Source organism: Centruroides vittatus, unplaced genomic scaffold (genome assembly GCF_030686945.1).
Source record: "Centruroides vittatus isolate TY-2023 unplaced genomic scaffold, ASM3068694v2 contig_751, whole genome shotgun sequence".
NCBI lineage: Eukaryota > Metazoa > Arthropoda > Arachnida > Scorpiones > Buthidae > Centruroides > Centruroides vittatus.
In genome coordinates, this window is record NW_027122488.1 from 479763 (window position 1) to 507451 (window position 27689).

The 27689-nt window shown below is 31.0% G+C and overlaps 1 protein-coding gene across 2 annotated transcripts in view; it reads left to right on the forward strand.

The window, feature by feature from the left end:
* Window positions 1-24514, forward strand: part of LOC136981316 (protein abrupt-like) — a 135479-nt gene extending 110965 nt beyond the window's left edge. Inside the window, exon 5 of one of the 2 annotated variants that reach the window (XM_067277625.1) lies at window positions 24320-24514. The gene's annotated coding sequence lies outside the window, so the exon portion shown is untranslated. The remainder of the gene's footprint in view (window positions 1-24319) is intronic. The other variant, XM_067277624.1, reaches the window with a different exon arrangement.
* The last annotated feature ends 3175 nt before the right edge of the window (window positions 24515-27689 follow it).

The following is a 27689-nucleotide window of genomic DNA, read 5'->3' on the forward strand; positions in this document are numbered from 1 at the left end:
CAATACAGTATACTGAATACACAAAAAAAAAAAAAAAGACAACCAACATATTTATTTACCAACACAAACACGATTGCTGCAGCAAGCTCGTAATCGCTTTCCTTAGAAACTTTATTGCAAGTACTTACACAAAAAGCATTGATATCCAAAGTTGCAAAAAGTCACCGCATTATTTCACTGATTTTCCTGAAAATTATATTACTGTCAGACACAAAAATCAGATTGGACCAATTTTGGCAATTTTATTTACACTTATTTTAATTTTTTCTAAATAGTAAGTTTATCTACAATTATGATATTTCTATATAAATAATTACCTTTTAGCTCATTTGTGGTACAGTGTGGTGGCAAGCTGGATGAACTGACCTTGCGGACAGATTCGGCCTGTGGGCCTTAGTTTGGTGACCCCTGGTTTAATAGGAGTCACTAAACTATATAGTTTGGTGGACCCCTATTACAGGCCATACTTATCATTTCTGATAAGTTGATATATAAATAGGAATATGTGCTTAAGTGAGCAATCAACCGTCAACTGGTATTTATGCTATGTTCCTCAGATATGGAAAATTAATTGAGAGTGCAATTACATAGGCAGAACATCAGCTGTTTCTAAATAGGATAAAACAATAATAATATGATATGAGAGGGAAAACATTTTTCAACCACACTAGTGACCTTTGCATCAAAATAGGACAATGTTGCTTTATGGGATGAGGTGTCCATCACACTACATTTGTTAAATACATTGATATCATCAAAATTTTTCAAATTTGGACTCAGCATACTTGCATAAACTGTAGAGATACAAACACTGTCCAGGTAGCATATTTTATATAAACAACAACATACATAGACAACTGTGTACCCATGATTTGTTAAACATTAACAATAAATTGATAATGAACATATATTTGAGATAAAATTAATTACTTTAAATTTATATTTATTCCATAACTTGTGATGTTTTTGTTCTCATTTCTATTTAAATTTGATGATGGCTACTAATTTAACTGAAAATATTTATTTATTAAAATTGAAAGATTAACAATGAGTTTTAAAGGTATTAGATGAAATGGTAAAAATATATAAACATGTGTTTTATCAAGAGTATGTGCTTAAGTTGTTTTTTAATATATATATGTATATATATATATTAAAAAACAGAATATATATATATAGAATATATATATGTATATATATATATTCTGTTTAAATTATTATTTAGTATTTAAATTTTTTTGTGTATTCAAAGATAAATTAAGAATATTTTTTTTAAAACTTTTTAATTTCTAATGATTTAATGATTTGAATCACTGGAATTTGAATTGTAAATTATTCTATTCCATTCAAAAATTTATATTCAATGCTGAAGATAGTTAAAAGTTAGGCCAAAACATATTTCATTTCTAATATTGGGTCATTGCAAATGAAATGGCAGTTTTTTAAAATTTAAACTTTCTGGCCTTATAGTTTAACCTTTTTCCATGTGAACAGTAATGCATGTTTGCAATTGGAAGAGCACACATATAATATGTGAATTTAAAAATGTAATCTCATTTATATTTTGAGTTCCACATGTTTAACAGTACTTTCTCTGGTGGCATTGAAAAAAGGAAATTGAATAATTTTCTTTTTCAAATATAAGCAGGGACATAATGCAGCCTAAGCAACACGAAATACCATAAAACTTTTGGTAACAGTTCTGTGAGTGAGCAGGCCACCGGGCATTGGTTCAAAAAATTTCATTCCAGGAATACAAAAATCAAAATTGAAGATGATCATCGAATCTGAACATCATTTGATTAGTTGGGAAATCATGGAAAGGTTGAACATATTAGAGATTATTCAGGCATTTTTCAACATCTAAACATGTTAGAGAAAGTCAAGAAGCTTGACAAATGTGTACCAGACAAACTCAGTGAGAGGGATAAGGAGCACTATTTGGAGGTCTATAGTTCTTTATTTGTCACAAAAATGAAATTCTTCCTCATCCATCTTATTCTCCAGACTTTTTGTCAATAGACTATTGCTTTTTTTATACATTTGGACAAATTTCGGCAAGGAAAGTCTTCAGGAAGAGGATGCAATAAAAAGTACCATTAATAACTTTTCGGCTTCTCACCCTGGTGATTTCTATCAAATTGGCATTAATGCATTTCTATTGCATTGGGAAAAGTGTATTAATGTTGGTGGAGACAATTTTGATTCAATATGTAAGTTTTAATTTAAATTAATAAACATTCAAAGTCAGAAGTAAAAATTGGCCATTTCATTTTCAACAACCTAATACATTTATTAGTGTTTATTATAGGATGACACCAAAATTTCTCGATTTTTCTATTCAAATGTATATTTCTAATTAGTATATAATAATTTTTCTTTTGGGAATAAAATTCATTTGTTTTCTATATCCATTTTCTGAAGTTAGTTTTAATTTAATATAAATATATAAATTAATTTTAAAAACACTATTAAGACATTTTCAGTGTGATTTAGTCCATCTTCAGCATCAAACATACAAATAGAATAGAATGCTTTTCATTCTGTTTGTTGGGTATATTATGGTGCCAAGTTTATACAGGGTGTTTAAAACTAGGGATGTTTGAGAGACATTTTTGTAAAATTCATTTGTTCAGATATATGAATAAAATGTGTTGGAGAATGTTGGTTAATATTCCAAGGTTCATGCACATATCTTAAAAGAGCCACTGCTGTCACACTATGGCAATCAGGATTTCCATTGCCTCATGGTCTAGATTGCTGGAGCCCTATTTCTTGATTCACCTGATCATCTGAAATCATCTCTTTGAACATTGTGGACATGTCAAGAATGTGTGTATGCTACTCAAATGCCAGATATGAGAGCCCCATATACAAGAATTATGGATGCCATTTTAACAGCGTGACTCCTAACATGCCTGCTCAGATGTGGGTTAAAATCAAGTATAGGCTACACATCAGGAGGATATATGAAAATATACTGATTTAATGTAGTAACTAGCTGTTTCAGATGCACTTTCTATTATCACTGTCTAAAGTTTTATACTCACATTTTTCCCTAAATTAATCCATAAAACTAGGGATATTTGAGGGGAACACCCTGTATTTTAAACATAATAATGTATTGTTTCTGGATGAATCAAGTTTTTTGGTTAATTTAAGAAGAATACATAATTTTTAGATCAATTCACAAATTTTTATTAATAAAAATTAAATTTTCAAAATATTTTTGACAAAAAAAAATTTATTTTTAAATGATTTTAATTTTATTATTTGATATATTAAAATGAAGACATTTTTCAAAGTAATTCATTTTCAGAAGTAATTCATTGATCAAAATTTATATTTTTACAATAGAATTCTATCTTGAGGAAACCATGTTTTGTATTTTCGTTTCTTTTCTTTTCTTTCGAAGACACAATGTAGTGACGTAAACTTAAACACTGGGCGAATTTTTCATCCTTTTTATTCAGTTGGGTCGGTCAATCCTTTTTATTCGGTCGGTCCAACCGAATAAAAAGGATGAAAAATTCGCCCAGTGTTTAAGTTTACGTCACTACATTGTGTCTTCGAAAGAAAAGAAAAGAATAGAATTCTAGTAAAGAAGTTGAGTCTGAAAATGCTATTTTAGCTAATTGGGAATTGCTTGATGATCTAGAAGTTACAGCATTGATCTGATAATAGGATAGCATTACTAACCTGGAAGTAAAGACAACCAATGTATTAGAGATACGTAGGATAAAGAACCAACTGTTTTTAATGGAATTAGAAAAGCAAATTTAATATTCTTATTTTAAAACTTGGACTTTGTCCCTGAGATATGACATTCTTCATTAGCATTCACATATAATAATTTTATTCAGTTGACTGAGTTATCAAGGGTTGCTCTGGAAAATTTAAAAAGCTTGCCAACCATTTTGCCATTTTTAAATTCTTTTACTGCTTCAAATTACTTATCATCATCAGTTTTACTTACTTATTAATGCAGGTGCTGGTAACCTTATCAGTTTGGAGTCTGGAAAGTAAAAGTAATATGTTAAGTTTCCACTTAGGAATACAAATCATTTTTGAATAATTTTTTAGTGAATAAATTAGAATAACACATTTAATCACAATGCTTAAACAGTATTTCACAGGTTCTGTCATATCAAGATTCTTGTGCTTTAGTCTACTAAACCAAGATTAAAGTGAAAAAAATCTCCAATCTGAAAATGCTGGGTGGCATTGCATGAAACTGCTTTTGGTTTTTGCTTTCCTGTATGAACTTGCCACGTAATGTCAATGCAACACTAGGTGTGTGATGCACAGGACTCCCATCACGCAGGAGCTCACAGTATGCTGTTTTTCCTGAAGTATGTTTGTGTTTCAATTTCACACTGAATATTAAAAGAAGTGGACTAGTTTTTATCGCCAGTATTATATTTTTATTGCCATTTTAATTAAAATATCACTAATTGGCAATTTTGGCCTATGCAGCCTGACCCCTGCAGTTATTTGTTCATTTTACAATGACTTTTTGCTAATTTCAGGAATTTATTAGAAATGGATTAGTCAAGATCCAGCCATCCTTTGCTTATGTTCTTAATATTTAGCCATGGGCCCCAAATATTTTGTATATTTCATAGAAATAAACCTACTTTTTGTTGGTTGGTTGGATTTGGAGTTTTTGTGGCACAAAGGCCTAGGTAGGCCAAAGAGTACCAAGTCTAGCCAGTTATGTTGTCATGTCTTTTAATATGTCATACTTGTTCTGTTGTATGTTCTAGAGCAGTGATGGGCAAATTTTTTTAGGAGTGGGCCAAAAAACAAAAGAAAAAAATTTTGGTGGGCCAATATAATTTATTATAAAATGCAATAAAGACTAAAAATATGGTATATTTTGAAAATTTTTTAATACTAACTCAATAAATGAAGCTATGACTGCATTTCTGAAAGTTTCTCATAATATGGTTTGAACTGGGAAGTACTGATTCTGATAAGTGAAGTTAAATGCTCATCTGTCAATATGTTTCTAATATAACTGTAGGGCAAAGGGCGCCACCGCTTGACCTTTCCCCTCTGTCCTCACTTGGTCCTCGGACACTGATTTGGAGAGACGCTTTCGTACGTCGACCTTCACTTTTGTTACGCCGACCTTCCGAAGTCAGCCTCGACGACGAACGCATATTTGTACAGTTATTCAACTTAGACCTTTGTAAATAGTCTGTGGTCGCAGAGAAATAAAATATAGTGTTTCCAAGGAATCAGTCTCCTCATTAATCTTGTCCGACGAACAAAGGATGTGAAACACGTGGGCGAGATTGGAACTACTATCACTCGAGGTAGGATCTAATTTGGACCTATTCTCTCGGAACGCCTCGACAGATTTTAGCTACATCGCTAAAATAACTCTTTTCAAGTTTCATTGCAGAAAACACCTGTTCACATGAAGCAAACATAGCTCTAACTTTCTGGGTGTGAGATATCAGTTTGGGAACTTGATTTCAACAAAGACTTGTAGAATTCTAATTTTGGGACATTGAGAAACAACTGTTTGAGGTGATAGTTAGATTGCAATTCAATTAATTCAAGCTGCAAGTCCTGTCTCACTACTTCACAGTCCACATTAAAAAGGCATGCTGAAAATATCCAAGTTTTTTCAATGGTACTGAAGTCTTGAAATCTTCATTCAAATTAAAGATGAAGTTTTCTCAGGCTATCTTTGGTAGTGATTAAGCTTGTCTTTATTTACTGGGGCTATTGAATTTAATCTCAGAAAGTGAGACAAGTTGTTCATAGCTAGCTGATTAGCAAACAGAACAAGTTTTAGTTTAAAACCTCTGACATGACCCCCCAGATATTGTCGATAAATTCATTTTTTCCTTGAATTTTGACATTCAACTTTGCATTTTTCACAGATTATCTCTGTTACATGAACAAGTCTGAAAACTGTGCTGTATCTTCCAACATTTCACACTCCACAGACCACTGTTTCTCATGGAAGAATGACACACACTCATCTTTCAACTACCAAACCCACTTGAAGACACGTCCTGCATTAAGCCACCTTACTTTCATGTAATACAGCTTGTCAGAGTATTCAGATTGCATGGACTTGATAAAAACTTGAAATTGTGAGTAAGCCCACGAGATTGAATAGTATTTACAAGCTTCATGATTACATCAAGCACTTGTTTCATATTCAAGGCAGATTTACACAGGACATCTTGATGTATAACATAATGTAGAAAGACAGCATTATTGCTGGGGTATTTTTGATTAAAGATTCCAACAAAGATTTTTTCTCTGTCATACTTTGTGCTCCATCGGTCGTAATATTACATATGTTTGTTATGGGTACTTTCAAAGTTGAAAGCCCTTCCAGAAATTCATGAAAAATATCAGACCTTGTTGTTGTTCCTTTTAACGACCACAAGCATGCCAATTCCTTGTTTAAAAAAAAGTTTTTATCAACACCTCTAATACTAACTAAGCAGTATCACTTATATCAGTGCTTTCATCCATAGTAATGGAGCAGAATTTAAATTGACCAAAGTTTGACTCCAACTGTGGTGTAGATTTTTATTTATGGCTTTGACTCTAGAAGTCACAGTTTTTCGAGATAAGCTTAGTTTCAAAATCCTTTTTCTTGTCAGGACATAAATACATGTTCCAAGTTTGGGATGTTTTAACAAACTCCCATCAGAGAGAGCTTTATTACTTTTAGCAATATTGTATGCTACAATATAACCTGCATGTATAGTTGCTTTCTGAGAACAATTAATTTTTTTTTTTTTTTAAATTTTAGTGACTTCATAATTTTTTTTTTTGTGAAGATCTGCTTTTTCATACTTGGACATTGCTTCATAATTGGAATTTTTATGCTTTGAAGTGAAGTGGCAGAAAATGTATTCTTTGAAGACTGATACAGTTTCGTTGCAGATGAGACAGTGGTTTATCCTTTACAACTGTGAAAAAGTACTTCCAGGTCCATTCATCTTTGAAAACATGGCACTCTGAATCAACTTTGTTTTTTAGTAGACATTTTGGGGTTGAAATATTTTACGAATATCCACAATAAAACTAAAAAGCACCAACAACAATACTACTTTTTAATAAATTAACCACTATGACACTAACATTCAACATTTATGAAGTTGGAATGCGTCAGCCTGTCCGCCATCTTTCCATTTAATAATAGGTTCCTGCTTTGCACATTCCTGAACCAACTAATATTATTTGATGTGGTCGTGTGGACAAGTATTAACACCTCTATTGTCATTAATATAAACCCTTAAGTGGTAAATTCAAATTCTTCTTTCAAAATCTTCTTTTTATTATTATTATTATTTTTTTTAAATTTAAATATAAAAGCAAATAAGTATATTTTAATAATTTTATGCGTATTTGGCAGGTTCCATTTTTTGCACATGCAAAACTTTTTAAGTCAATTTCTACAAATTCTCACAACTATATTTTGCATATAAAAAAATAGAACACACCCTTAAATGAATTTTTTTTAAAACATTGAAATTGAAAATTTCTATACTACTGTTTTAAAATCTGTGGTGGACCAGAGAATTCTCTAGGTGGGCCACATCTAGCCCGAGGGATGTAGTTTGCCTATCACTATTCTAGAGTTTTGTATATAAGGTTATTGCCTTCAGATATGCTGTTGTAGACTGAATTTATCCATTATCGCCTAATATATAACATGTTACTGACAAATTGAAGTACACAATTATTTTTTATAAACTTGAAATAATTAAGAGATTTATAGTAGTAAAAGCTACTGATAGGTCCTATTCAATTCCATAAGAACTGGGTGAAAAGAATTCTATTGTAAGTTTTGAAAGACCAACACTTTATGCATCATAATAATCAAAAAAATTGGTCCACTACGGAACTAGATCTTACTTTATTTTTAGTCCCACAAGATAATGTGAAGGCCACACAATAATTATTTATTGTAAAGATTAAGTTTCTTGAAGAGTCAATTGGTTTGTAAACTTTTAAACTTTAAGACTATCTCTAAAGAACTTTGGAAATCCCTTCAAACCTCAAAATAGTAAAATTGTCAAATTAATGAAAGTGCTATATTGGAAAAATTACCAAAGCTGAAATGTACAATGGAGATATTTCTTTTTCATATTTTACAATAATATGAATAAGAATAAAGTTCCTTTAATGAATAATGAATTTTATTTGTTAATAAGATTTTATTTTTGAAGTAGTTTAAAATATATTTTCATGTCAGACATTTTTAAAAACAATTTTTATGAATTGTAATGATACCAAATTTGATCTTGAGTAATTATTTTCCCTCCAGTTTGTAGTATGTCAAAAATAAAAATTTACACCTTAAATATGCTCCATAAACAAACTTTCTTTCTGCTGTGATAATACAGTTTTTCTTAGGGTGTGACTATGCAGACATGAGCGAGTGAGAATATGTGACAAGAAGAGGTGATGACTTTTCACGCTCTCTGTTTCTCATTCATTATTTATTACAACCACACAGATGAGAACGAGAAACAGAGTGTGTGAAACGTCATCACCTCTTCTCGCCACACATTCTCGCTTGCTCACGTCTGCAGAGTTGCACCCTTATGTCAACCAAGGTGCATACTCACTATTGACAGCATGTAGGTCTCTTTTTGGACTGTATCATTATAAAAACACATGGCCAAAATTTTACAATTTTATTAGTTTCATACTCTTTTATTTGGTTGCTCTTTATTATTTTTATAATTTTATATTCTGCATATTTGTTTAATTTTTGTACAATAATTATCGAGACAAAGTGGTGTTAACTATGTCGTTGTAATGTTCATCATTCAGATAACAAGAAACTATTTTGTTAAAAAAAAAAGTTAGAGGAACATTGAAAAAACTATTAAATTAATTATAATGTTGGAAATTTAATTAACATTATATATTTTATTTAGACAAAATGTGCAGAATTTTATTTTATTTGAATGAATTGAAAATTTCTTTTGTTATGACTGAAATTAAAAAACATTTTTTTTTTTTTGTTGTGCTCAAAGATGGAAAATTAGCCAAAAACATTTAATTTTAAGTAAAACAAACATGCAAAACACTTATTGAATAAACAAATATATAAATATTGAAAATATTCTAACAAATATTTTTATTATTTATGCTTCATGTGCTTCCAAAATTTCACAATTAATTAATAATAATAGTATTTTCAAATTTCAGTTAATTTACTTTAACAATATAAATTTTAAAATTAATAAGAAGAAATGTAACTGAAATTTAGTGTAAGATGTTTAAATTACATTAAAAACCACAAATTAAATGATTTATGGATTTTTTTCAAATGATAAAATTATCAGCTTATTTTGTGAATCTTCTGGACTTTGCAAACAGTTAGTCATAAAATGTATTCTCATTTAGATATTCTAATTAAAAATAGTTTGAATTTATGGAAAAAAGTACACTTTATAGGTTCTTTTTTTTTAATATCATTTTTTGTTATATTATTTTATATAAACCTTTCATACTTTTTTGTTATGAATAATTTATAAATAGAACCATGGAATTTTAGATATCAGGAAAATAGGTGGTCAATTACTGGATTATATAAGGATTAATTGGAAAATATGTTTATAATAGTTATGTACAATTCTGTGACATTTGATAATAGAAAATAATACATACATCATACTCTTTTATGATTAAGAATACATTGTTAGATGAAATCTAAAAATATTTAGGTTTATTTACATGTGTCATGATGAAATATCCTTATATGGCAAGTAATATAACAATAAAATACTGTACATAATTGGTATTGAAAAGCATTTAAGATGATTTAGCTTTTATTATCCATTCTTAAATATTAAAAATGATTATTAAAAAGGAATTTATAAATCATTTGATTCAAAATAAGACAGTATTTTTAAAGGTAACAACAAAGCATTATTGCATAAAAATGAAGGACATATCATTATTCAGAATTCTCTATAAAATCAAAATAATTCATTAAATTTTAGATTTTATTATAAACACACGCACAAAATATGTTGATGATGTTGATTTTAATCAAATATAGAAATTTTTATGAATGATAAAAATTTGTGAATAGTTTCTTTTCATTGCCAATTGATTGAGAATCAGTTTTGAATTTTATCTGATCAAAATATGGATGGTATGAAAGAAGTACAAAAAATATTTTATATTATTTAAGCTTTTCTGATTGAGAGCAATATATGATATTGTTTATATACAAGGGATGCAAAAATGGGTATACAGTTTTTATTACAGAAAAAAACATGCAAATGATTACAAAGTTATGATCATTAATTAAATAGCTTTATCATGATACAATAATAATGATATACCCTTCCATAGTTATCTTCTGTGCTGAAATGGGGATGGTGTTTTACATGCTATATAAAGTGCTGTAATTCTTTGTCAAGAAACTGATATATCATTACAGCATAGTGCAGAGGAGTTCCATCTTACTGCAAAAAAAAAAAAAGTCTCTTTATTATCATACTGTAGTTATAATTGTGGCATAACAATATCCTTCAGCATGCTAAATTATGATTCTTGTATAATAGTTATATTGAAAAAAATAGATCCAATGACTCATTTACACGAAAAGCCTGCTTAAACTGCAATCCCAGTTTCATTCAACTGTTCATCAATTGTTACATAGAAGTTTTTCGTTTTGTAATACAGTAGTACCTATTAACAATTCTTGAAAGTTTAAAATTTGCTTTGTCCAACAAGAAGTTTTTCAAATGATGCCATCATCATAGTTTTGAATAAAAAAAAAAAGACATCTCACAGAATTGTAAACAGCAGTTCAGATCATACAGAACAACAGTAATAATTCATGAAGTAACGTTGGCAGATACATTTTTAAATCTAAATGCTACATCAGACAACTAAATGATCTGCAGGAAAGAAGAAACTCAGAAGTAATCTTTTTATTATTATTTTTATTTTTGTAGGCTTTGAGTTAAATGCCAGACTAACTAACATTTCATTTTTATAGGTAATAATACTGGTTAATCACTCTGGCACATTACAGTTAGACCTAGTTTACAGATTGTGATAAAATCTGATCAAATTGTTAGTCTAGTTGGTGGAGGTGTATCAAATATTTCAGTTCATTTCTGTCAAATTTTTTCAGTACTCTCTATCTAATAGTTCTTGCTTGGTTATCCACTTTCATTGGTCATTTATTAAATTATCAGCCATAATTATCAAAAAAAAATCACAGATACGGAATGCAAAACAATAAGATATAAAATTTAAAAAACTGCCAAACATCTGTATTTCTCATTTACAAATATATATCTATGCTTACTGTATATTGCTTTTTTGTTATAATAGCCCTACATATATATATATATATAAAATAAGTATCTCTATTATTTGGAGCTGTCAGTAGCTTGAAGGAATAATCCAAATGAAACCAAAATTGGTACACTTACTATTTAAGAAGGGGGGAAGAAGAATGGAACAAGAAAAAATAGTAAATAAAATGTCAATAGAGGGTGCTGTAAAGCTTGAAGTATAATGTGTAATACAAGAAGTAAGAATTAAGATGCAAAAACTGATGGCATACCAGTATTGGAAAATGTCATAGTTAATGTGGTTATAGTGTTGCATTGCCTTGATGATCAATCCAGTTCAGGTTCTACAACACTGGTATGTCTACTGTGCTGGACTATGGTACAGTACATACCAGTATTCCAAATGGAGCATGAAATGATCAACTGAGGAGTGATGCTTTGTACATGTTATGATATGCTATCTTTTAAAGCACTTAAATTTGAGACACCTCCACTGTACACATTTGATTACAATGGCAATTGAAGCAATAGGTCCAATAGTGCCCTCAATCAGCAAGTTTTTTCTTGTTCCATTCTTCTTTCCCCTTCTTAAATGTAAGTGTACCATTTTTGGTTTCATTTGGGTTATTCCTTAAAAAATGTTGACAGCTCCAAATAGAGATACTTATTTTATAGCCACCCAGTATATATTTAAAATAAACATAATAAATCTCAGTAATCTGGCACTATAGTCCTCACAGAGAAAGAGTAGACATGAGTCAGCCTGGGATGGAAAAAGACATGTGGGACTTGGCGCATTAATCTGATCTCTTTCAACTATTTTGTTTTTTACATTTTTAAAATATTTTTGGATATGTTTATCGTAAATAATTTTATTGTTTTACTTCTTTTTACAAATTTTATTACTGATCCATGTGTCAACTCCCGTAGATCATCTTCCATCCCTTTAATCTAATGTAGATAGACCCTTTAGCTCAGGCTGACTCATGTCTACTCTTTTGCTGTGCAGACTATAATTGAAGAACAACATTTAACAGAAGGCAAACTAACAAACCATTACAGTTTTAGAGTAGGTAAAATTTGAAACTTATTAACCAGTTTTACAATTTTGAATTTTTCTTTAAAATTGCATTACAGAATATGTTTTTGTAGAGTTTGTGCATCAAAAATAATTTGTATGTAAATAATCTTATCCAGAGAACTAGCTAATTAGTTATATATTTTTGGATGAACCTAATTTAGATTAATCTAAAAATTGACTTTCAAATATATAATTATAATTCTAACATTAAATTAATTATATATTTTTAATCAAATAAATTTAAAAAAAAATTAAAATCCAGTATATAGTCTTTGAGTAAACACTCGATCGGCACTGATTTCGAGGAATGAATTACGACTACGAACAGTTAGGAAAAAGTAAAATAAGTATCTTTATTGGCTAACCGTCTCATAGTTTTAATTCATTCCTCGAAATCAGTGCCAATTGAGTGTTTACTCAAAGACTATATTCTGGATTTTAATTTTTTAAAAATTTTTTTAGAATTATAGTTGTAATACTGCTACACTGTTGTGTTAATTATTTTATAATCATGATTTATTAACATAATTAAGATGTACTCACTAGTACTTTTGAAAGCTTTTAGCCACCATCCTCAGGCGAAAAAGAATAATCAAATACAATTAATTTTCAAACATTTGTTTATTGAACCAGACTTTCAAATTATCCAAGGCATGTGGATGGAATACAGAACAAAATGAAATTAAAATATTTTCTGAAAAATTATAGAAGTGCGTAGCAATTCATCCCACATACATCCTAGAGAGGGCACTCGCAAAACAAATTACAGCTTTAGTTCAGCCCTCTGACTTTGTAACTTCGGCCACATTGGACGCTAAGACGGTCATCTCCGCTAAGTTAAAGAATGTTTCCACTTGTTTGTACTGCTTGTATAAAATTTATATTGTTTACTTATATCCATCGGTTCCACATTTTGAAGCCATCATTCTTGTAAATGCACTGCTACTTAGCTCTGGATATCCAATATTACAAGTGTCACATTTGCAGGATGCTCTCTTCTCATCACGGAAAACAGTTATTTTCAATTCAATGATAGTATATACAGACAGACTCAGACAGTGCCAACGGGTTCCTCTCTCTCACCCATTTTGGCAGAGCTCATCATGAGGAATATAGAATATCATATTTTCAACACCCCTTTGGCTGTCCACTATCCAATCCTGTATTTACAATATGTAGATGATACCTTGCTTACATGGGATGGCACTGCAGATGAATTAGACAGATGTATATTTAGAAGCTAACAACTTTACTGTGAAAGAACATCTAAATGCCAAAATCTCCTTTTAGATCTGGAAATACATAGATTACCTAAACTGCAGTGGCATGCCGTCATTGGAAGCGATGGAAGCGCTGCTTCCACCTTCCAATGACCTTCCCTTGTATTTTATAAAATATAAATTTTCATATTTTAACATACTTTGAATTAATTAAAATTAATATTTTATTATAACTGCATTATGTATATTTTACAAATTTCTATACTACATGTGAAAAAAACGATAAGATTGCTATTGTATATTCGAATAATTCAGTGGCGGAAGGAATGTCGAAACCGGGTCAGTTTCCAATCAGCCAGATTATATAGGCAATGGCGCATGCGCTTTACAGAGCACCAATGTCACGGTTTAGCTGGTAGAAGCAACACATGCATAAAGCATCCAATTTTATATCCCGGACCGGTTGTGGGCTGTTAGCCGCCTGCCTGCTAGATATTCGGCCGCCCTCGCCCGATTTTGTGAATCATGAGTAGAGTAGATCAATAGCAGGCAACCCCGGCCCGCGGGCCAGCTACGGCTCGCGAAAAGTTTCTATCCAGCCCGCGAGATCTTTAATAGATTATTAAATTGGAAAAATAACTAATTAATAATTATTTTTCCAATTTAATAGAAGAAATAAATGTAGTAATTAACTTTTTATTTACCGTATTTTACAGACTATAAGACGCACCTGAATTTTGGAGGCAATTTTTCGAAGAAAAAAGTGCGTCTTATAGTCCGTAAAATATGGTATTTATTTCATATTTGCAGACTAAAAAAATTACAAGTCACAAGAAGGCGTCAATTAACTACTACAGTCCGCAGAAAAAACGTAAAATTTATTCTGGCCCATGTTATAAAAAAGGTTGCCCACCTAGACTAGATTTATAACTTAATCCAACCAATAGGAGTTTACTGGCATGTTTTTATGATAGTTCTGTATAGTTGACGGGAGTTTATAAAAAAACATCCATTAAAATATTTGATATATTTATTCTGCTCTCCCATCTTATATTACTTACAGATTTCAATGTTAAACCGGTGATATTACGATTATAGTATATCCCATCTGTAAGGGAATGCAGAAAAAACATTTATTTCCCTTAAATTTACGATTTATATATCCATTGTCATAAAAATTTGTCTTTCCACTGTTTTTTTAAGACTACAGATATTCAAGTACAGAGTAACTGGTTTCGACTTATTTCTACGAAGTAATTAAATAATCAAGAGATTAGGGAATGGAGACATAAATAAAACCCTGTTGAAAGAGCCAGAATTTTACTTAAACAGAAGCTTAACCAAACCAATCACTCGCTCAATACAGTGGGAAACTGATTTCCGTGTACACCTGGTATTAAAACGAATTAGTTAGAAAACAAATGACTATTAAGTTTAACATAGTTAGATTTTTACAGCTACGGTGAGAAACGTTTAAAATTTACAACAGCCCTGTGGCGTCCTTTAAGATATACTAGTGATGCAACAAAAGAGGCATTTGACATTGACCGGTATCAGCACCCTCGGGATTTGGCACACACACACACTCCCTACCTGGACCGTCTCTGATTCCATCCATTAACTACTCGTATCGAGCTATTTGACTAAGTGGATTGTTTTAAAATTTAAAAAGTAAAGAATATGTTATTTTTATGTACGTTTCTTTACAAAGCTATATTTTAATTATAATTTTCTTTAAAAGTATATTAATACAATTGAACAATATATTGTACCAGGTATGTATATCCATTGCACATTTTATTTCACCGAGTAAGTTTTTATAATTTATTTTTAATTTTAGCCCTTATATCGTGGCTAGCGATTCATAATGTGATTGTGATATTAAAAATACATTTAGAGAAGCCTACAGTTTTTACTGGCTTATTGAACAAATGAATACGAATGGACCTTAGACCAGTGATTCTTAACAGGGGAGCCGCGGGCCCCCTGGGGGTCCATAAGAGGTTTGCCAGGGGCCACCAAATTATGCAAAATTTCCTTCAGAATATAATAAAAAGAAAATTGATGTATAATTGAATATCATATTGAAAAGTGAAATAAGAAAGACAAAGTTTTCCTATTTAGTTTTTTTTATTTATTTTTTATTTCTTCCTACATACAACTTTGTTAGTACAGAAGAAATAAATGCAAATATGCTACTTACACCGCAGTATTTACTTCTTTTATTCCAAAGCAATTTTAAGAAACTATTAATGCTTGGAATTTTAAAAATAATTAGGAAAAATAGTAGGCTTTGAAAATTTAAATATTTTTGCAAAAGATATGCAAAATCCTTATGACAAGTGGGCGTTTTAGTTTTAGTTTAGTTTTAGCATCGACATTGGATTGATTTATCGACATGTTTCTTATTTTATTTTCTGTTAAAAATTAATGAGTTTTCATGTTTAATTGTGAAGTTTGAATGTTATTTAAATAGATAATGAAATAATAAAGTTATGATTTACATTTATTATATAAAAAATAAAGCAATAATAAAAAAATCAATTTATTATAGATAAATTATCAAATATAAATTATTATTAAAAAAAATGGGGGTCACAAAAAAATTATGAAATATTTGATGGGCTGCGAGTATAAAAAGGTTAAGAACCACTGCCCTAGACCATCACTGATGCGCAATTAACTGATTGCCCCTGGAAGTCGGCTTCTTACAGAAACACAGCTTCCCTGTCATCAAATGTCACGGCACGCCAATGCTAAACTGCAATTTTCTGTATATTATAAAAATAACAGGGTGCCACATATTATCCCTGTGACTGCATTCTAGCCTTTTTACTTTGTAAATTCCACAATTACTTCTGTTATTTGCAGAGCACACTCCTTCTCCCATCCACCCAGACATTAGTAAACAAAGAATTGCAGCTTATTAATAGGGTCGTGTGCAATGCTGGTTATTCTCCTTCCAGGTTTCGTTATATCTATAACTGATCAAAAACAAGTTGTTTCTGCAGACTTTCCTCTACAACAAGGATGAACTGAGTGTGGTATAACCCCCAATTGCTGAGAATAGCACATCTTTTTAGAAAGCACAGCTTTACTTTGCCTATAGCCCCCAACCTACACTACGAATAGTGATATGTAATAATAGACACACACACACATTAAATGAAATTTTGGGAGTCTACAAAATTCCATTACAACACTTACTCTCAGGGGAGGAAATTATATACATTGGGGCTACTTCTAAAATGCTACAGTCCCATATCCTGGAACATCAAGATATTAAAAACAACAGAGCAGCAACTGAATTATCTCAAAAGGTACTAGACCAGGATTATATACCACTTTGGGCATACACCAAATTACTTAAACAGTGCAATGATTGAAGGGAGTTATTATATGGGAGACCCTCTATACATCTGCAGTAACACTGTCCAATACACCTACCATAGAAACCCCATAACTGTGGATAACCTTATTCAAATGATTTAATTTGTAATTTTGTATTTACATATGTACAGGAGGGTCTAATGATGTGTTCACTTGTTTATAATCGATCAGCGCCGTTGTAACTTATCCGTTACAATTCCCAGACACGCACCTGTTATCAAAGAGTTGACCGTTACGATTTGACCGTTACGAGATTGACGGTTGCGATTTGCGCTGATCGATTATAAACAAGTGAACACATCATTAGACCCTCCTGTACGTACAGTACCATAAGTCTTACTAAATTGCTTTTTAAGGGTTTTTGGAATGTATGGCGTAAATTACTACACACTAAAATATTTTTGAAAAATTATATAATTTAAATTTCATTTTGTTCTGTATTCCATTCACGTGCCTTGGATAATTTGAAAAAGTCAGTTCAATTCCATCCCAGCAGATTATCAGGGCTTGTCCACTATCTTCATTCTTTGGTTTTTGGAACCTGAAGATCCAACTAAGTGGACAAGCCCCGATAATCTGCTGGGATGGAATTAACTGTCTGGAGTATTTGAATTTTTCATGAACTATAGAGGTGCTGCATTTTTACAAAATGGCTACTTTATCTGGGTCGCTTGTAACTAGTAATGTAAAATCAATCATATACATATTACTGTCTGATATAATGATATATGCTGCTTGTAGCTGTTTATCAAGAAATTTTATAGAAGGAGAACAATAATTGTTAGCGGGACATGTGTCCACCCCCTTTTTTGAGCGAGTAGTTATCTCTAGTGGAGTGGCACCCTCTGTATAATCTAGTCGGCTGAAGCACAATCTGGCCGGAGTTCGGTGCACGTCAAAACGGGAAAGACGAAGTTAAGTTAGACTTATTGAGTGCATTATAACCAGGAGATGACGAAAAATCAAAATCTTTGCATGTGGGTTGTAACTTCTCGACGGCTACACCCGACTCATTAACTGCGACCACTGCCAATGAAAGTTCATCTTCTGGTGAGTCCGCTATCCGCCCAGGTAACTCTCTCTCTCTACTGCTCTACCGTAACTGGCAATCAACGTGCAACTCAATCTCACCACTTCAAATGGGAAGTTTGCCATCCATGGCCACAGGGACAAAATTTCACCAAAAGAGATCTATCGGTATTAAAACATGCATTTAATCCATCCTGTTTGTGGTTGACGCACTCTTCATCTCCATCCTCTTCTGCCGTCATCTGGCTCGATTCTTTGCAAAGAGGAGTTTATCCTGAATTTCCCAGGATTTTATGAACGAGATCGTTTTATACATATTTGTGCCCTTTTTGTGTTAAAAAACATCAGCTTTGACATTGTCCTATCAGGGCCGGATTTACAAGTAAAAAGCTATGTAAGTTGTTGCTTAGGGCATCAACTTTTGAGGGGCCTTAAACATTTGTACAAAAAAAAAAGTTGAAGTCAAATTTTGTAGTAAAACAAACCAACAAAATATACTTTACAAACCAACAAAATATACTTTACTTTTTGTTTTGTGTAGTAGTTCATTAATTTTTTTTAATAAGAATTAACATAAGATTTTTTTAAAAAATTGATAAAACTAATTTTAAAAAAGATTTTTAATGGAATGGGTATAAAAATTTAATTAAATTCAGTTATAAAACAGAAGACTAGTGAAACTTCACATCTTTTTCTCCCAATATCCATATTAAATCAGAGACATAATCTGATTTAATTATTTTCTTTTTATGATTGACTTCTAAAATTATGAAGGGTTGGTAAGGGGCCTTACAAAGTTCAGCTTAGGGCTTCAAAATGCTTAAATCCGACCCTGTGTCCAACACAAAATTACTGGCATTTCAAACTTTAAGAAAATATGTTTTAAAATTGACAGCATAACTTCTTCATGTAAAGCTGGACAATCGGGAAACTGCCAATTCTTAACAGTCTAATCCACTCTTTCAGAATTCGGAGTAGCTCAAATATAACTGACCAATTTCCAAATAATCGTCTGTTTTTCATGTGGGAATAGACAAAAACTTGTATCGGGTTCCCATAAATCTTTGAAATTGCAATTTGGAATGCGACAGAAAGCTTTGTTTTTTCTATTGCTATTCATCTTTACTGCTGATAATACACATAAATGAATCAAACAACCCAGATAGAATAGTTTTGTTTTTAAACACCAGAGGGCAAGCATCCAGTGAAAAATGCAAATATTAAAACAGTAATCTGTTCAATAACTGAATGTTCAAAGATTAAATGTGTGCAATTTTTCTTTTTCACCTGAGGATAGTGGCTTTAAGCTGTCAAAAGTACTAGTGAATATGTCTTAATTATGCTAATAAATTGTGATTGTAATGCTGCTACATTGTTGTATTAATTATTTCATATGATTGTTCGCATAAAGTATCTTTTTACGATTAGAATTATAGTTATATAAAATGAATAATTTAATTTTACAATGGAATTGGTTATTTATTTAAAATTGATTAAAAATATATAATTAATATTGATATATGTATATAAATGTTTAACTGTTCTATACAGTGTTGCCACCTTTTCAAAATTGCTGACCAGAACATTTTAAAATTAAAAAATCTAATTTTTTATTTCTATTGTGAGTAGAAAATAAATATTTTTTTTATTAGAAGGTAAACATGTACATGATATATTATTAAAGTAATGAAATAATCACATATGGCATATCCAAAAATAATTAATAACAGTCCAATGTCGATATTAATTGTAAAAGTAGTACATAAAAATAAGAATAATAAATAATAACACATACCAACACAACACAAGTCCCTGACTGGTTTGGATTTGAAACTGTACGAGGCATGCACAATGTCATTTTACAGTCAAGAACTGAACAATGCACATGCCAGTTTTAAACCAGTTAGGGACTTGGGTTGGAACAAACCTAATATTTGCCAGAGATATTTGCAAGTTAGAATTTTAAAAGTACATTTTCTGTCACTCTTAGCTTAGGGATAAGTTTGGGTGGGAGTATGAAGTTAAAAGTCTTTAACCATTAAAATGAAATACTCGCAAATATTTTTATAAATTTGTTTCATCATAATTTCACAATTTCTATGAAAATTGGACAAATTAATAATTAATCCAGACCATGAATTTAAAAACTGGTCTGGTGGCAATACTAGTTCTATATTTTAAATAACCTTAATTCTAGCAATGTAATTATTCAAACAGAACATTTTTGGCTATGCTGAATGGCTTTCTAAACTATGTTCTAATTTGTCTGTTGGAACTTTGAACATTTAAAACATTGATCATAGTGTTGTATTGTGAGAAGTACGACGCAAAAGGAAAAACACGTAAACGTGTTGATCAATTAAAATAAAGGTGGAGTCAAAAGCCAAGTGATTGAGTTAATAACACAATCTTGTGTTTAACAATTCGAATAGCAATTAAAATAAATATTACAAATTCTTTATAGATTCCCGCTGTTCCTCTGTGTTTGTATCGTAACAGTAATCCGTGTAGTTCAGTTCTGTTACAAATGCTGCCCGACAATAATACTTAACTTAACTAACGCACGCAAATTTTAATTGGACTTAAAACTAATAGAAAGGGATAGAAGGAAAAAAAGGAAGTAAGAAGGATGATAGGACAGATGGGTACCCAATTTTTCGGCTGATATTCGACGCAGATCCTCGTCACGACTTATAATGCTTGTATGTTCTCCTGTCTTAAAAAATGGCGTTTTCTTAGGGTTTGCTTCCAGTTGATTGGATTCTCTTCTTGATCTACTCCTTAAGGCCCTCTTCCACAGCACTTGCCAATTTCTGAATCACGAGGTTCGCTGCCACACATCTTTTTCCATTCATGTCCGGCCAAAAAGTATGTTCACTGGAATGTCCGTTTTCCCCTCCAGCCCCGTAGCCATCTATTGTTTCTCCCCTATCTCCTGGTGGGCTACGGGTAAGTCCAAGTTCTCAGAAGTTTGAGACAAAGGAACAAAGGAAATTGGAAGGAAGAATAGATTTATAGAAATAGAATATAAATTAAACTAAAAAACTATAAAGAATAAAAAGGCGTACAGCCACACTTATCAATCACAATGGTTACATTTAAAATAAAATATCTTAAATATGTCAAATTTTATGTCAAAAATATCAAATTTTAAATACAGAAATCCTTGCTAATGAGTATTTCATTGGTGCTAACTGGTTTTTTCTCCTTTGGCTGGTCTTATGAAACTTTATTAAAGTACTGTACACCCCCTAATGCAAAATCCTCAGTAACTCAGAATGCTGGGACCCAAATTTTCACTTTGCACTACACCAGCCCTGATAATGTGAAGAAAAGAGAATGAAAAAATTTCTCTGGAATTTCTTCGGCTCCTTAACCTTCATAACTCTGCTTTACTGCCAAGCGTTTTAATGCTTGATTTTCCAGTAAGATTGGCCAAAGATTAGACATTAAGGAGACAGGGAAAGTGTGTTGAGAGATGAATCTGCTGGCATATAAAATTACTCACATGTATACATGCCAGCCTTTTGCTTTTTGGGGAAATAGTTCAACTTTCCTTCTTCTGCTCACCCTATGGAAATATTTGACCTTATCACTTTTGAGTATTTTTAATAAAGAAAGAATAATCATGGGAATTTACTTTACCTTGGTGTTAAATGTGAATTATACTTCCCATTGTACTTTAAAACTACACTATTGTTCAATGGGCAGGATCATTTCAGGATAGAAATTTGCTGTAACATTCAATATTTCTGATAAAGAATTACTGCATTTAATATAACAGCCCAATACTAACAAACTTAACTAAAATTTAGATTTTAAATGAAATTTAAGTTTGATTCCAGTATCAACAGTTAAAGGATTTCTAATCAAAATCCTTCAATTTCCACCCATTTAACATTCAGAAATGGAAATTATGCTCTTAATTGACAAATTTCAACTGTAAACAATTTTATATTTGAATTTGAAAGACTTCTCCTCAAATTTTAAATTTCTTGCCATGATTGTTCACTGACTTCTTTTCTGACCAGTGGTTTTAAAAACAGTACAAGTATGCAGTTTCCATTTGGTATCTCTACTTTCTAATGAAGATCTCCTGTTTATCATATTGTAAGTACTGTATTTATTCAATAAATACTGTACATTTTTCCATATACTGTAATTTTTCCATATACTGTACATTTTTCCATATACTGTACCATATTGGCCCAAATATTACATGATGTTTTTCCTAGACCCTGTTATGCTAGAAGCTTGAACTAAAAACAAATAGGCCACTCTAGACCAGTGCTTTAAAAAACTGCAGCTGTTGCATTTCATTGTGCCCGTTCTGTAATGAAATACTGTATCTGATTTAGCATACTGTATTCTATGCAGTGATGAGTACTGAGGGAAGCAATTCACTCCTTGCTTGCATGGGAGTGTTACAACTACTACAGTTACTGCACATATGGCACTGTATTGATTGATTTTCGATTTTTCTCACCACATTAGGAAAATGACAAGAGAAACTGAATATATGACATGTCAGTGCAAAGAACTGTTTTTGTCTGATAAATTGAGGATTTTTTGGAAGCGGTAGACAAAAAAGAGATTGCAAAGCAGTATGGAATTCCTCCCTACTACCCTGTTGACATATCTAAAGAGAAGAGATGCAATAGATTCAGCAGCTGCAGATGGCTACAATGTTACATGAGAAAACATGCATGCAAATTCAAGTTTAAAGATCTTAATTAACCAAGCATTCCATGAGTGCAATACTTTTGCAATGCATGAGCATATGATGCTGTGGTGTCTGGTGCTATGATAACACCAAACAAGCTACAGAGATGGGTGTTGATTTCAAGGCATCCAACAGCTGGCTCTGTTGCTTTCAAAATTGTTAGTAAAACTATCGCATGTCAATCTGTGGGAAAGAAAATGCAGTTGATATGGAGAAAGCAGAAACATGGATAGAACATTTCAAATCTATTGCCAGAGAGTATTTGTCAAACAATATTTTTAACTAAAATGAAATGGAACTTTTTTTTAATTGCAAGCTGAACAGAACTCTCCAGTTCAAAGAGGAAACTTACTGCAGAGGAAAGAAATCAAAAGAAAATGACCTTTTTCTGATTTGCAAGGCAGATGGAAGTGAAAAGTTAATACCACTTGTTATTGGCATGTATGATTCAAGCCATGCTGTTTGAAGCCTGTTTCACACCTCCCCTGCAAATACACAGCCAGTAAGAACACATGGATAACTACTGTAATCTTTCATAAGTGGTTGCTGTGAAAATGTGCTGATGAACTGAAAGATCTTGCTAGTTTTAGATGGCTGTCACCCTCACCATTTAGATAAAGAGCAACAACTGTATTTCAAGGTTGTATTTTTGCCATCAAATTGCACTTCAAAGTTGCAGCTCTTGGATTGAGGCATTAAGTTATTTCAGGATTCAGGGCTGCTTATCACAAGAGACTGGTCTGTTAGAAATAACTTGTTCCACTCCTTTTCCCATTTGCTTTTAAGAAGTGAACTATCTTGGATTGCATAACGAATGTTGTTGTAGAATGGGATTCAGTAGCACTCCTAGTGATAAAAATGGACTCATAGAGGCAAAAGAAAAAGTGCTACTGAAGAGGAAATGAGTGTTGATGAATCTGAAGAAACATTCCAAGAATGGGAAAACCTGCTCTGTAAAAACACTTTCAAACAATTCTCCAGTTATGTCTGCATCAGTTTGTTGCAGCAATGACAATACAGCAGTGGAAGAAGTGATTAGAAGGACCTGCAGTGAACTTGGGAAAGAATATTCCAATGAAAGAGAAGAGGAAGAAGAAAAGGTGATCTCTTCCTTCATGCTCTCAAGCCATGGCAGGAATGGAATTTTAAACATGATACCCCTTTAATGATAACCTTGTTAATGTGAACTTGGTGTTTCTTACTCCCCTTCCAGTTTGCATTAATGGAGGTTTCCTACATTCTGTTTTATTTAGGTTTAACTGTTTTAAATGTTCAATGTATTCTAATTTTTCTGTTGGTACTTTCTTAAAAATATCAAAGTCTGAAGAAAGCCATTCAGCATAGTTAAAAACATTTGCTGCATACAAGTATAATTATATTGTCGGGATTGGATTAAAGGTTATTTGAAGTATATAAATTTGTTAACCACATTTTTCAGATATTCCTCTGAAAGTTTTTTAAAATGTTTTCATAATTCAAATTTATTCTGTAAACTATTATTATTATTAAAATATATAAATATATTACTTAAAAATCAATATATGTCTACTTATATTTTCCACAGCCACAAAAAGTTGAAGAATGGAATGGAACATAAAGGATTTCTGAATATCTGAAGAAAACTTTAGAATAAATTAATGCAAGGAACAAAATAGAAAATTAAGAATCGAAAGCAGATATGAAAATACAACTTATTACTACTATAAATTAAATTATACAATTAAATATTAATGGGATATTTTGAATGTGCAAAAATTGATGATAAATTTAATCAAATTATAAATACAGGTATACTTTGCTTACAAATTAACCAACTTGTATTAAAACTGTTTAAAAACAGATATTTTATAGATCATAAGTGAAATGAATAGATAAGTAGTAACAAATTAAAATAAATTTCTTGAAAAATTATAAAAGTACACTTCAGAAAATACTTGAATTTGAAATATTATATAAATCAAAGTAATATTAATAATATATTTAAGATTACTACAAATAAAATTATTATTTAAGCCAGAGATGAAATGAAATCAAATACAGAAAATTATAAAAGAATAATGTAATTAATTTGAAAAAGTCATTTTTACAGGATTAAAAGCAGAAAACTATTCAGATCACCTCACATTTGTAAGATTGTTAGGAATAATCTGAATATAAAATGTTTATTCTATTTCTGACAAAGGAATAAGAGTTTATAAAGTAAAGCAAACTGACTTACATAATCAAAAAATATTATATATGGAAGCATTATGAAGGGAAACAAAACAAGATGTAGCAGTTTTTACAGTCATATATATATATTGCTAATAGACGTGAGATTGAGTTATATATGAAAATATTAAAAATGTCTCAAAGTTTTGTAAAGAAATGGTTTATTGCATATGATTTTATGTAAAATAATATCTTTAACAAAACAGTGAAAAGTTAGAAATCTGACCCTTCTATAAATAACAAATATAAAAATTCAAAAAGTTTTTAATGTAATTTTAGTTTAAACTAAACTGTTAGATAATATAAAAAGTTATATTTTATTGATAATTAGTAAGAAAAATTCTTTGGGTAATGTTAAAACAGATTTTAATGAATAAGCAAAACATAAATTATTTATTATATAAAATATGCAAGCTTGTATGTCACTTAAAGTACTTTCATAGTTTGTTAGCTTATATGTTTTGTTATACTAAATACCGAACCTGTTACCGATGTAATTTGCGTGAAAAGCAGATCGTCCACCACGCAAGCCCTCAACACCGAATTGAATTATATCAAGAGGATAGCAGCCAAGCACTGTTACCATGGTCTGACACACCGTCTAATTGAGCGACTTCAACGCTCACAATACGCACCCACTACGCGTACGAGGACCAACACTGACCAGGATGAACGTACACGCCTCCCAGTCACCTTTAACCCATATGTTAAAGCGATATACGCTGAGATCGCTGGAAAACAACAACTACAAATAGCCTATAGAAGAGGCCCGACAATCTACGACATCCTCAGAAATGAAAAAGGCAGTCCAGTCCGTGGCAGGCTTCCTGGCGTGTACTCTATCCCGCTGAAAGATAACAGATGTAACGAGAGCCTTGTATATATCGGCTCAACCAAGCGATCTTTAAATACCAGAGTGCAAGAACATCAGGCGGACCTTTGGCACGGGCGGTACACCACGGCCCTAACCACCTTTGCATCTGATCCGGATATAGAACCGGAGTTCGACAAAGCTGACATCATCGACACTACACCCCACCTGGACCAACTAAAATGGCGGGAAGCTATATCCATCTGTAAGGCTAACCATCGGACCACATGTATAAATCAGAAGGATGAGATTAATCTTTCTATAGCGTGGCAGGCCCTCATAAACAACGATCTATAAATAGCAACATCGGCGCACGAATGCGCATGTCCACCTTAATGTTCGTTTGATATGCGAGTTCCGTAATTTTTGTTTAAACATCTGCATTCTATTTTTAGATTCCGTTTTTATTTAAATGTCTACGTTCTTTTTTCGTCTTTTTTCGAAGTATTTCGTCGGAACCTTTTTTCTCTACCTGAAGAAGAGCTGTTTGGAAAGCTCGAAAACGTTTGTGGAAAGAAGATTTTTTCACGCAAATTACACCGGTAACAGGTTCGGTATTTAGTATTTCATCCCCGGTGTCGGAGTGAAGAGTAATTTTATGTTTTGTTGTTCATTAAAATCTGTTTAAATGTTGACAACAGTTTCTTTCTACTAATTTTTGTTGTTACTGACATATTATTAATCAATAGAGTATTTGATTGTAGCATTATAACAACATAATTTATATAATTTATTGTAGAAATAAAAATAATAAATATACTAAATATACTTTTGCCCTTAAATTACTTTCTAGGAATTAAATTTTTCAAGAAATTTATTATAGTTTGCTACTTATTTAATTTTTTTATAATTATGATCTATGTAAGTTAGTTTTTGATTACAGATCATTTTATAAATATAAATTTTTCTTATATAAGGTTAATTAACCTTTAATTCTAAAAAAATTTGTCTAAAACAATTTAAACATAAATAATTTCCAATTTCTGAAACAAGCTGTGCTTTTACTGTTGTTTACTATGAAATTTTAAATGAATTATATCAATAAGTTTTTTCTTCATTCACAAATATTTTCTAACATTTGCAAGATGTTACTACAAATATTTTGTTAATGTCCACTTTAAAGTTGCTGTAGTCAAATTTTTTCAAGGAAAACATAGTTTTAATCACAATGACAAAGCTTTTTATAACTGAATTACTGAAATATGTTACTAAATTAAATCAATACATTTAATTATTGATATAAACATTATAATTTAAAATAAAATATTGTTATCAAAGTAAGAATTTAAATCATAAAATAATTTTTTTAATATTTCTTTAAAATTCTCAAAAGAATTTTATTTAAAAAATGGCAGTTGGTATATAAAAAAAAAAATATATGATTATCTGAGGTATGATACAAGAGATATAATGCTTAATAGAACTTTTAATATTGTATGAAGTATATCTGATGTATAATTATTGCATGATTTACTGACCATAATTAAACTTACAGTACCATAACATAGTAACTTACAGTACCATAATATTGTAATTATGAAACTATTTTAAATGTTTTAGAAAATGATAACATATTAAAATGAAAATTCTTTTACTCTATCTACTAATTCCTGTTGGAAAATGAAATCAGAAGAAAGCCAAGTTTTTTAATAAGATAAAAATGCTTAATATATTGCTGGATTTAAAGATTATTCTATTCACCATTAGAATTTATTTACAGAGAAAGCTATTGCTTGTTTTTCTGATTGTTTTCAGTATATAAATGCTAATGATAAGAATTTTTGATATTACAAAATTTTTGGATTTAGACTCCTGAAAGAAAACCTCTTGCTTTCTGGCATTTAGTAGAAAA